Source organism: Ornithorhynchus anatinus, chromosome 1 (assembly GCF_004115215.2).
Source record: "Ornithorhynchus anatinus isolate Pmale09 chromosome 1, mOrnAna1.pri.v4, whole genome shotgun sequence".
In the NCBI taxonomy this organism is placed as follows: domain Eukaryota; kingdom Metazoa; phylum Chordata; class Mammalia; order Monotremata; family Ornithorhynchidae; genus Ornithorhynchus; species Ornithorhynchus anatinus.
Window position 1 is genome coordinate 103,517,758 of NC_041728.1, and position 9,778 is coordinate 103,527,535.

General features: G+C 40.4%; 1 long non-coding RNA gene across 1 annotated transcript; it reads right to left on the reverse strand.

Annotated features, from left to right (window-relative positions):
* Window positions 1–234: 234 nt before the first annotated feature.
* LOC114811253 lies at window positions 235–7,073 on the reverse strand. The gene is made up of 3 exons (XR_003758928.2): window positions 6,843–7,073; window positions 4,192–4,272; window positions 235–851 (listed from the first exon to the last, which is right to left on the reverse strand). It is a non-coding gene; the product is annotated as an uncharacterized LOC114811253 (long non-coding RNA).
* Between the last annotated feature and the right edge of the window lie 2,705 nt (window positions 7,074–9,778).

Sequence of the window (9,778 nt, forward strand, 5' to 3'; positions counted from 1 at the left end):
AATGATATAGAATTAGGACGCTTTCTCTTCTTGCAACATACTATGGTAGAGTTCACCACTCCCAGGACTCAATGGACAATCAGTCAATCAATGGTATTTATCAAGCACTTAGTACATGCAGAGGTCTGTACTAAGTGCTTGGGAGAGTACAACAGAGTTGGTTGATACATTCCCTGTCCACGAGTTTACAGTCTAGAGGGAGAGACTGACATTAATATGAACTACGGACATATACTTAGTTCTGTGGGGCCAAAGAGATGGTAAATAGCAAGTGCCCAAAGAGTTATAGATCCAAGTACATAGTGCAGAAGGGAGAGGAAGTCAGAGAAAAAAGGGCTTAATCAGGGAAGATAGAACAGAAGATGGTCATGAATTCCTGAGATTTTGTCTTTCCTAAGAGAAACACAAAATAAGTGTTTCTAAAGGATAAATGGATTGTCAATTGTTCTTACATTTAGCTAACACTAACTAGGCTGTGAATTAAGTTCAACATGCAGCCATCACACCAAAGTCCTGTATTAGGCCCACGTTGTTGATTGTGAATCAAAAGTGCTTCAAAACAACACACTCTACTGAGAGCTTAAAAGAAGACTCACGGAGGATGAGGTGACAGTGAAAGTCTGATAGGATAACATTCCAGAGGAGCGCTGTGGCCAAGTAAAATAATGATCCGAGTTGTTAGGCTTTTTTTTTGTCCACCAACTCATTCAAATCCTTCTTGAACATATTAATGTCTTTGGCCTAGCTTCACGAGGGAACAGATTCCAGATTCTTACCACTGGTGAGATGAAGTGTTTCCTGTTGTTCGTTTGGAATCTTTCACCTTCCTGCTTAAGTAGTTGGCATTCTTCCTGAAATAGTGGGATTTGATGAACATATATTCCATGTTTGAATCATCCACAGCCTTCATGTACTCAGCATCTATTTTGTGCTGAGTGATGCAGTGGATGTTTGGAAACATACAATAAATGTAAGAGATCTGGATTTTGCTCTGAAGGAACTTTCAGTCTAATGAGAAATTGCCAAATATATGATGAGGAAAACCATGCTGATGACAGAGTCTCACTCAAACCTATCCTTACCCCTTATGTATACACCTTTACCCAATTAATACATTCAGTCACATATTCAGGTTACTCTGTACATATTTTTTCTCTCTCTCTTTCCTATTGTGGTATAAGCATGTTGTAGGGAGAGAATGTGTTACTAACTTTTTTTGATTTTCCTAAACTCTTGTACCGTGCATTGCAGGCAGTGAGAGCTCAATAACCATGGCTCCTACTACTGAACTTATCTGGAGGCTTCTTCACAAAGAAACTGTTTATTTAATCAACAATAAGGTCGTCGACAATTTAGTAGTTGTCAATGAACTGATGCTTTATTATCCTTCAAAGTTGTATTCAAAAATATTTATTAATCCTCCTATTCAACTAATATTAGCCAAAATGATAAAAATAAAGAATCCCATCCATCCCAAACCCTGTCCTCTCCCTGACTTTTCCATCACTGTGGATGGCACTACCATACTTTCCATCTTACAAGCCCGCAACCTTGGTGTCAGCTTTGACTCCACTCTCTCTTTTCACCCCACATATCCAATCCATCACTAAAACCTGCCAGTCTCACCTTCACAACATCGTTAAAATCCACCCTTTCCTCTCCATCCAAATCACTATCTTGTTAGTACAATCACTCATCATATCCCTACTGTATTACTGCATCAGCATCCTTTCTGATCTCCCAACCTTCTGTCTCTCCCCATTTCAGTCTATACTTCACTCTGCTCGCCAGATTATCTTTCTACAGAAATGCTCTGGGCATGTCACCCCCTTCCTCAAAAATCTCCAGTGGTTGCCTATCAATCTTCATATCAAGCAAAAACTCCTCACTATTGACTTCGAAGCTCTCCATCACCTTGCTCTCTCTTACCTCACCTTCCTTCTCTCCTTCTACAGCCCAGCCCTCACACTACACTCCTCTGGTGCTAACCTCCTCATTGTGCTTCACTCTTGCCTGTCCTGCTGTCAACCCCTGGCCCATGTCTTATCTCTGTCCTGGAATGCCCTCCCTCCTCGCATCCGCCAAACTAGCCTACTTCCTCCCTTCAAAGCCCTACTGAAAGCTCACCTCCTCCAGACGACCTTCCCCAACTGAGACCTCCTTTTCCTCTGCTCCTCCTCCCATCATCACCCCTACTCCCTCCCTCTGATCTACCCCCCTTCCTGCCCCATAGCACTTGTGTATATATGTATATATTTATTTTTCTATTTTATTAATATGTATATATCTATAATTCTATTTATTTATATTGATGCTACTGATGCCTGTATACTTGCTTTGTTCTGTTGTCTGTCTCCTCCTTCTAGACTGTGAGCTCACTGTTGGGTAGGGTTTGTCTCTATTTTTTGCTGAATTGTACTGTTCAAGCATTTAGTTCAGTACTCTGCACACAGTGAGTGCTCAATAAATGCAATTGAATGAATGAATTTATAATGATACAGCCGCAGGAAGCACAATTCTAGATAAAGTAAATCCTGTTACCTGTCACAGCTAACCTAGTTATCTGAAAAATAGAGATAATCCTAATAATGATTGTGATATTTGTTGAGAAGCAGCATGGACTAGTAGGAAGTACAGAGATCTGTGAGCCAGGACCTGGATTCTCATCTTGGCTTTACCACTTGCCTTCTATATGACCTTGGGCAACATACCTGTGCTACTCAGTTTTCCCCATCTTTGAAATGAGGTTAAATTGCTGTTCTCCCTCCCCTGGGACTGTGAGCCCCAACTGGACAGGGACTGTGTCTGTTATTGTTTTGTAGCTATCCCAGTGCTTAGCATATAGTAAATGATTAGCAAATGCCACTCTTAATATTAACATTAAGCACTTACTTTGTGAAAAACAACGTGATAAGCAGTGGGATAGAAAAAGTATAAGCAGATTGAACACAGTCCCTGTCTCACATGGGGTGCCTAGTCTAAAAGGACTATATACAGCATATTTGTACATACCTTTAAATTATATATTATAAATTATTTAGTCACATTAATCTCTGCCTCCCATTCTAGATTGTAAACTCATTAAGGGCAAGGTGCATGTCTGTTAATTCTGTTGTACTGTACTCTTCCAAGTTCTTAGTAAAGTGCTTTGCACATAGTAAGGGCTGAATAAATACCATTCATTGGTTGATTGAAAGGAAGGGAAAACTGGAATTTTATCTCCATTTTACAGATGGAAAAAAACAGGCATTGATAATAACTGATGACATTTGTTAAGCACTTGCTATATGCCAAGTACTGTTCTAAGTGCTGGGGGAGATACAGGGTAATCAGATTTTCCCGCCTGGGGCTCAGTCTTAATCCCCATTTTGCAGATGAGGGAACTGAAGCACAGAAAAGTAAGTGACTTGCCCAAAGTCACACAGATAACAAGTGACAGAGCTGGGGTTAGAACCCAAGACCTATGATTCACAAGCCTGTGCTCTTTAGTCAAGTGGATTTGCCCAAAGTCACACTGTTGACAAGTTGCAGAGCCAGGAAGAGAACCCAGGTCTTCTGAAGCCAAAATAAAGACGCGATGCACATTTGGGCCCTACTCAATTCTGTTTTCTTTCCTTTTTTGGTCATAAATGTATGTATTTACTTTCCCTATTAGTAGAAAAAGTGCACAGCAACTAAATTCAGAAATTCAAAATAAACATTTTTTGAAAAATTGGCTGTAGTGGGACTCAGATAAATTGCAGTTGAAACACTGAGAGCATACTGTACATCTAAACATTACTGTTATTTGTAATAAAGGTGGGTTGTGGCCATAATTACCAGAATGCCTAACATCGAGTGGAAAAGGAGTCTTCACTTGTGCCATGTGTGTCCAGTACATTCTCAGTCATCTTTGGAAACTATCTTCCTGATCTATAGCTATTTCCTGTATGGGCATCTATCAAACAATCAATCAGTTTTGCGGAAAATTCTACTTGGTTTTGCTGAATGAAATGCTGTACAAAAATATACAGCCAAAAAGCAACGAAACCTTTGTTCATTAGTCAAGTTGTATATTTCCTTTTAGACAAGAAGATAAATATCCACAAAACTTTCTTTACCACTCAAGGTTAAGAGAAATCTGTTCCTTCAAACAATTAGAAAACGTTCAAACTATCCTAAAATAGCCAAGGAAAATTGAATAAGGCTCACCTTTTTTGGTGTCCAGTGAGTTTTCAAAACGCTAGGCTTCTGTATTGAAAAAAGGCACTAAGATCAACTCTTGCAGCATATCTGAAAATGCAGAGAAAAATGTTGCATGCTGAGCAATGAAATTGAATGTTTTTTGCTCTTGAAAGAAGCTTATCCATTTCATTCAGTCTTGCCATATTTTTAAGTAAAAAAACAATAGGAAGGTACAAAAATATTTTGGTAAAATCTGTGAAAACTAGCAGGGTGTCTGGGACCTAGAGAGCTATTTCTGCCTAGTATCATATGAATAACACATCTATTCGCCCCTTCCTCATTTAGCTCAAATGAAATAATAGGAAGGAGACTCATAGAAAACCGCTTCTGTGTCCTTTACAATTCTTCATGCTTGTTACAGAACTGTTAATAAAAGCCAAACACTTTTGAGTGTTAAAGGCTGCAGAGAGTGACTGAGCAGTTATATGCTTATGGCTAAATGTTTGGAGAAGACCTATAGCTGGAAAGTGACTGCAATTTCAAATAGCTTCAGCAAAAGAGAGTGCAGATTACATCCAGACAGGTGGCCAAGAGAAGGCAACTTCAACAATGAAAAATTTGCCTGTGTAGAAATTTTGGCCTTAAAGAATGCTACAGTCTGTATTGCCAGATGTCATCAGATGTATTGCTACACGGAACAACATAATTCACTAAGAAATCAAAAGAATGATAATATTGGAATTTTGTTTTTTTGATTATGTCTTGGGGGGGGGGGGGAGACAGCAGCAGAATTGTTAATTCCTTGAAAGTTAAAGATTTGATATGACCCTTCCCTTCCCCTAGAAGCATTCTCAGTTCTGATGTTCCCGACAAGGCCAGAGGAATTGGGCCAAGAAACTGAGTAGGAAGGTTACCTGGATCCCACATTGTGCTGCACCTGCTCCCCAAGTCCAGAGACAAGGGGATCCAAGCAGGGGAGGTGGCCTCAGAACCTGGCTGACTTTGCAGAGGGAAGCAGTTGAGTGAACCAGGGAGAGGAAGCCATTGCAGCTGTTTTTGAGTCTGCCGCCACAGAGGGTTACTCTACTGGCAGTTGGTCCTCATCCCCCCAGCTCTGTTCCCCAAAGCAACAAAGTGTCAGGCCACTGCCTACTTTCCCCCAGGTGTGCATGGTGGGTGGGGATGGGGATGGATGTGCCACAGAGGAGAGGGGTCCAAGGTAGTGGTTTACAGAATACACCATGAAGGCAAATCGTGTCTTGTCTTATGGAGTCAAGTCATCTTTGTCCCATAGCGAGGGCATGGACACATCTCTCCCAGATGCTCCACCTCCACCTGCAGTCATTCTGGTAGTATATCCATAAAGCTTTCTTGGTCAAATTACAGAAGTGGATTACCACTGCCTCCTTCCGTGCAGTAAGCTTGAGTCTCAGCCCTTGACTCTATCCCATGCCACTGCTGCCCAGCACAGGTGAGTTTTGACTTATAGAAGATTGCCTTCCACTCAGTAGCCACTGACAAAGCTAGAGATGGAATGTATATGCCACTGCTTGATTCTCCCTCCCATAGTTGAGACTGGTAGAGTACTGGAAACCCTCAAGGTGTGACCCTGAGAGGGGATGGAGGCAAGTAATAATAATAATAATGTTGGTATTTATTAAGCATTTACTATGTACAGAGCACTGTTCTAAGCACTGGGGTAGATACAAGGTAATCAGGTTGTCCCATGTGAGGCTCACAATTAATCCCCATTTTACAGATGAGGTAACAGGCACAGAGAAGTTGTGACTTGCCCACAGTCACACAGTTGACAAGTGGCAGAGCCAGGATTCAAACCCATGACCTCTGACTCCCAAGCAGTAGAAATGCTGCTTCCGAATAAATACCAGCTTTAAAGCACTCACTCACCTTGCCCCCATTACCTTACATTTCTGATTGTCTACTTCACTCTGCTAATGCCAACTTACTGTACCTCAATCTCATCTATCTTGCTGTGAACTCTTGTCCATATCCTACTTCTTACCTGGATCACCCACCCTCTTCATATCCAACAGACAGTCACTTTCTTCACCTTCAAAGCTTTATTGAAAACACATCACTTTTAAGAGGTCTTCTCCAATAAAGCCCTCATTTCCTCTTCTCCCACTCCCTTCTGTGTCATCCTTGCACTTGGATTTGTGCCCTTTGTTCACCCTTCCCTCAGGCCTACAACACATATACATATCCATAATTTATTCATATTAATGTCTGTCTCCCCCTCTAGACTGTAAGTTTATGCTGGCAGGGAACTTCTTCCCACTCTGTTATACTATGCCCTGACAAGCTCTTAGTACATTGCTCTGCTCTAAGTGCTCAATAAATGATTGATTTTCCCTGTACTCCAGGTTGTGAGTCCCATGTGGAACAGGGACTGCGTCTGACATGATTAACTCATATCAATCATATTTATTGAGGATTTATTGTGTGCAAAGCACTGTACTAAGCCCTTGGGGAAGTACAATATAGCAAAATTGGCAAACACATTCCCTTCCCACAGAGAAGGAACAAGATCACTACCCCAGTATTTATACAACTTGGATTCATAGTAAACTTTCAAGAAATACAGTAATATTAATTATTAGTGATAATATTAATGGAGGGAGTCTGAGCACCACCACCTTTGCCCTGGTACCACTTACCTGTTCCTCAATCTCTTAGGATTACCCAAGACATGCTTCATCTTCCTTGATACTTAAACCACATTATCTTACTTTAATCTTCAAGTCTACACCAATAACCTCCCTTCATGTGTTTAAATAACCTGACAGGCTCCTGGTATGGGGTTCTGTTTCTTAACTTTCATTATCAGATAAAGCACATTACTCAGGAGAGCAAATGCCCTGGATTTGCTAATTCTGCACTTCCTCAGAAAAACAATTCTAACCTTCCACCCCTCCACTTCCTTCTCCAATTTATAAGTACTTTAGCCACCCACCATGGCCGTGGAGTTCATACTGACCAAAAAGGAGCACCTGGACCTGCTCTGGGTTGGGTGAGTAGTTGAATAGCCCATGATGTGAATAAATAACCACACCTGAATGCTAAAGTCTCAGCATGGTTAAACTCCCTTTGGATACGCAGGATTGGCAGTTTGGATGCTGGATTCTTGCCACACAGGTGGGGCTTTTTATGTGTTTGGGTCAAATCAATCTTTATTGTTTTCTGGGTTTTTTTTAAAAAAACAATCTACATTACTCAACTACTGAACTATTGAATTATTCACTTCTTTGGGAAGTGAAGTTCCAGGACTGAAGGCCAGCTGAGGGTTGGGGGAGAGCCGGGGAAAGGTGAAATCAGTTGGTACTGAAATACCAGGTAGCATTTTAGGGGTAAAAAAAGTTTGGTTACCTTTCACCTCTACTTCATTATTATCCCAGCCATTCATAAACGAACTATCTTCTGCTTGAAAGAAAAACAAGATGCTTCCTCTGAATTCTCAAGCTTCAAACTTTTCGCCTTAACTAAAGCTTTCTCTAGGTCATTACTGTGACTTCATATGCTCACAGCTTTTTTATAAATGATATTTGATAAGCACTTACTATGTGCCAGGAACTGTCCAAAATACTGGGATAGATACAACCTAATCAGGTTGTTCACATTCCATGTCCCATTTGGGGCTTACAGTCTTAATCCCCATTTTCCAGATGAGGTAAATGAGGCACAGAGAAGTGAAGTGATTGCCCAAGGTCACACAGCAGACAAGTCGCAGACTAGGGATTAGAACCCAAGTCCTCCAACTCTCAGGCCTGTGCTTTTTCCACGAGGGCACTTGAATTCACAGCTCCAGTGATCTTTGTCATTTTCAATAAAGCATTAAAAAAAAGTTTCTGTGTGACTTAGATATCTGTAATAAAGGCATTGAGTGCTTGTTGAGGTGATATCCTAATAATATAAAAATATTTAAGACACCTAATAGTGTAATCATTTTAAAATTTGGTTTTGAAAATACTATCTATTGTAAAAAAACCAAAAGATTTCCTAAAAGATTTCCAGTTTATTATGCATCAGTAACCAACTCCTTCCGCCGGCTTATTCTTAGATTGTGAACCCCTTTGGAGACATGGGCCTTGTCTAATTCTACCCCAGAAATTTTTTTTCCCACGGTTTAGTATAGTGTTTTGCAGACAGTAGGGTCTATCAAATACTACTACTGCTAAAACTACAACTACTACTTCTACTACTAAAGTCTTGAACTTAATTTGTGGATTCTTTCCCAAAATTCCCAATGGATTTTTTTTTATTGGATCTTATATCACTCCTGTTGTCAATTGGAATTGCTCATTGAATGGATCCAATTCAATGGATCATTCCCACTGATCCATCTATCATTCACTTCCTCCTGGGGGGGTCCTCATACAAAAGGTGGTTTGTCAATTGTCAAGTTCATATTATTGTTAGTTGCCCATTCTGAAGTTGGCATCTACAGTTTAACCCTGGGGGAAGGGGGTTAAAATGCTCTTCTTCCTGGGGCCAGAATGAATTTCTTATATATCCTTCACTCTGAGAAACAGAGTCTGGAAATTTTGAATTTCCTTAGGGAAACTCCATTCAAAAAGGTTAAACTAGCGATTTGGCTCAAGAAAATAGTGTGTTGAATGGGTATAGAAACCCTTTACTTTTCCCAAAACACTTTCACATCATTAACCTTATTTTCTCCTCGCAATAGCTCTCTGAGTTAAGGAAAGGTGGGTATTAATAATAATAATAATGATAATAAATGATTATGGCATTCATTAAGCATTCACTATGCACCAAGCACTGTTCTAAGTGCTGGGGTAGATTCTAGGTAATCAGGTTGGACACAGTCCCTGCCCCACATGGGGCTCACAGTCTTAATCTCCATTTTACAGATGAGGTGACTGAGGCACAGAGAAATTAAATGACTCTCCCAAAGTCACACAGCAGACAAGTGGCAGAGCAGGAATTAGAACCAACATCCTCTGATTCCCAAGTCCATATTCTTGCCACTAGGTTATGCTATTGTTTCCACTATAGGTTGGGTAAATTGAGGCACAGAACAGTTAAGTGACTTAGCTGGAGTTCACTAAAGTAGTGACTATTCAGCTGGTCACTGTCAGAACTAGGACTGGAGCTTAGAACAGTGCTTGGCACATAGTAAGCACTTGAATACCACAATTATTATTATTATTATTACTATTATTAACTCAGGTTCCCTGACTCCCTAACTCATGCTCTTTACAAACAATTAATCAATAGTACTTACTGAGTAGAACTTACTCAGGGCAGAACACTAAAGTAAGTGCTAGGGAGCATACAATAGAGGCCCTCAAGGAGCTAAATTACACACCTTCCCCCGAGTAAATTAAAAGTCAAAACCCAGAAAGAGTCTGTACTGGCAAGGTTCATGGCATTGTAAAGAATTGGGAAGATATTTTGCTACCCTTAATAATGATAAAAATAATGATGGTATTTGTTAAGTGCTTACTACTTGTCAAACGCCATTTCAAGTGCTAGGATAGATACAACCTAATCAGGTTGGACACAGTCCCTGGCCCACATGGAGCTCACCATATTAACCCCATTTTACAGATGAGATAACTGAGGCACAGAGAAG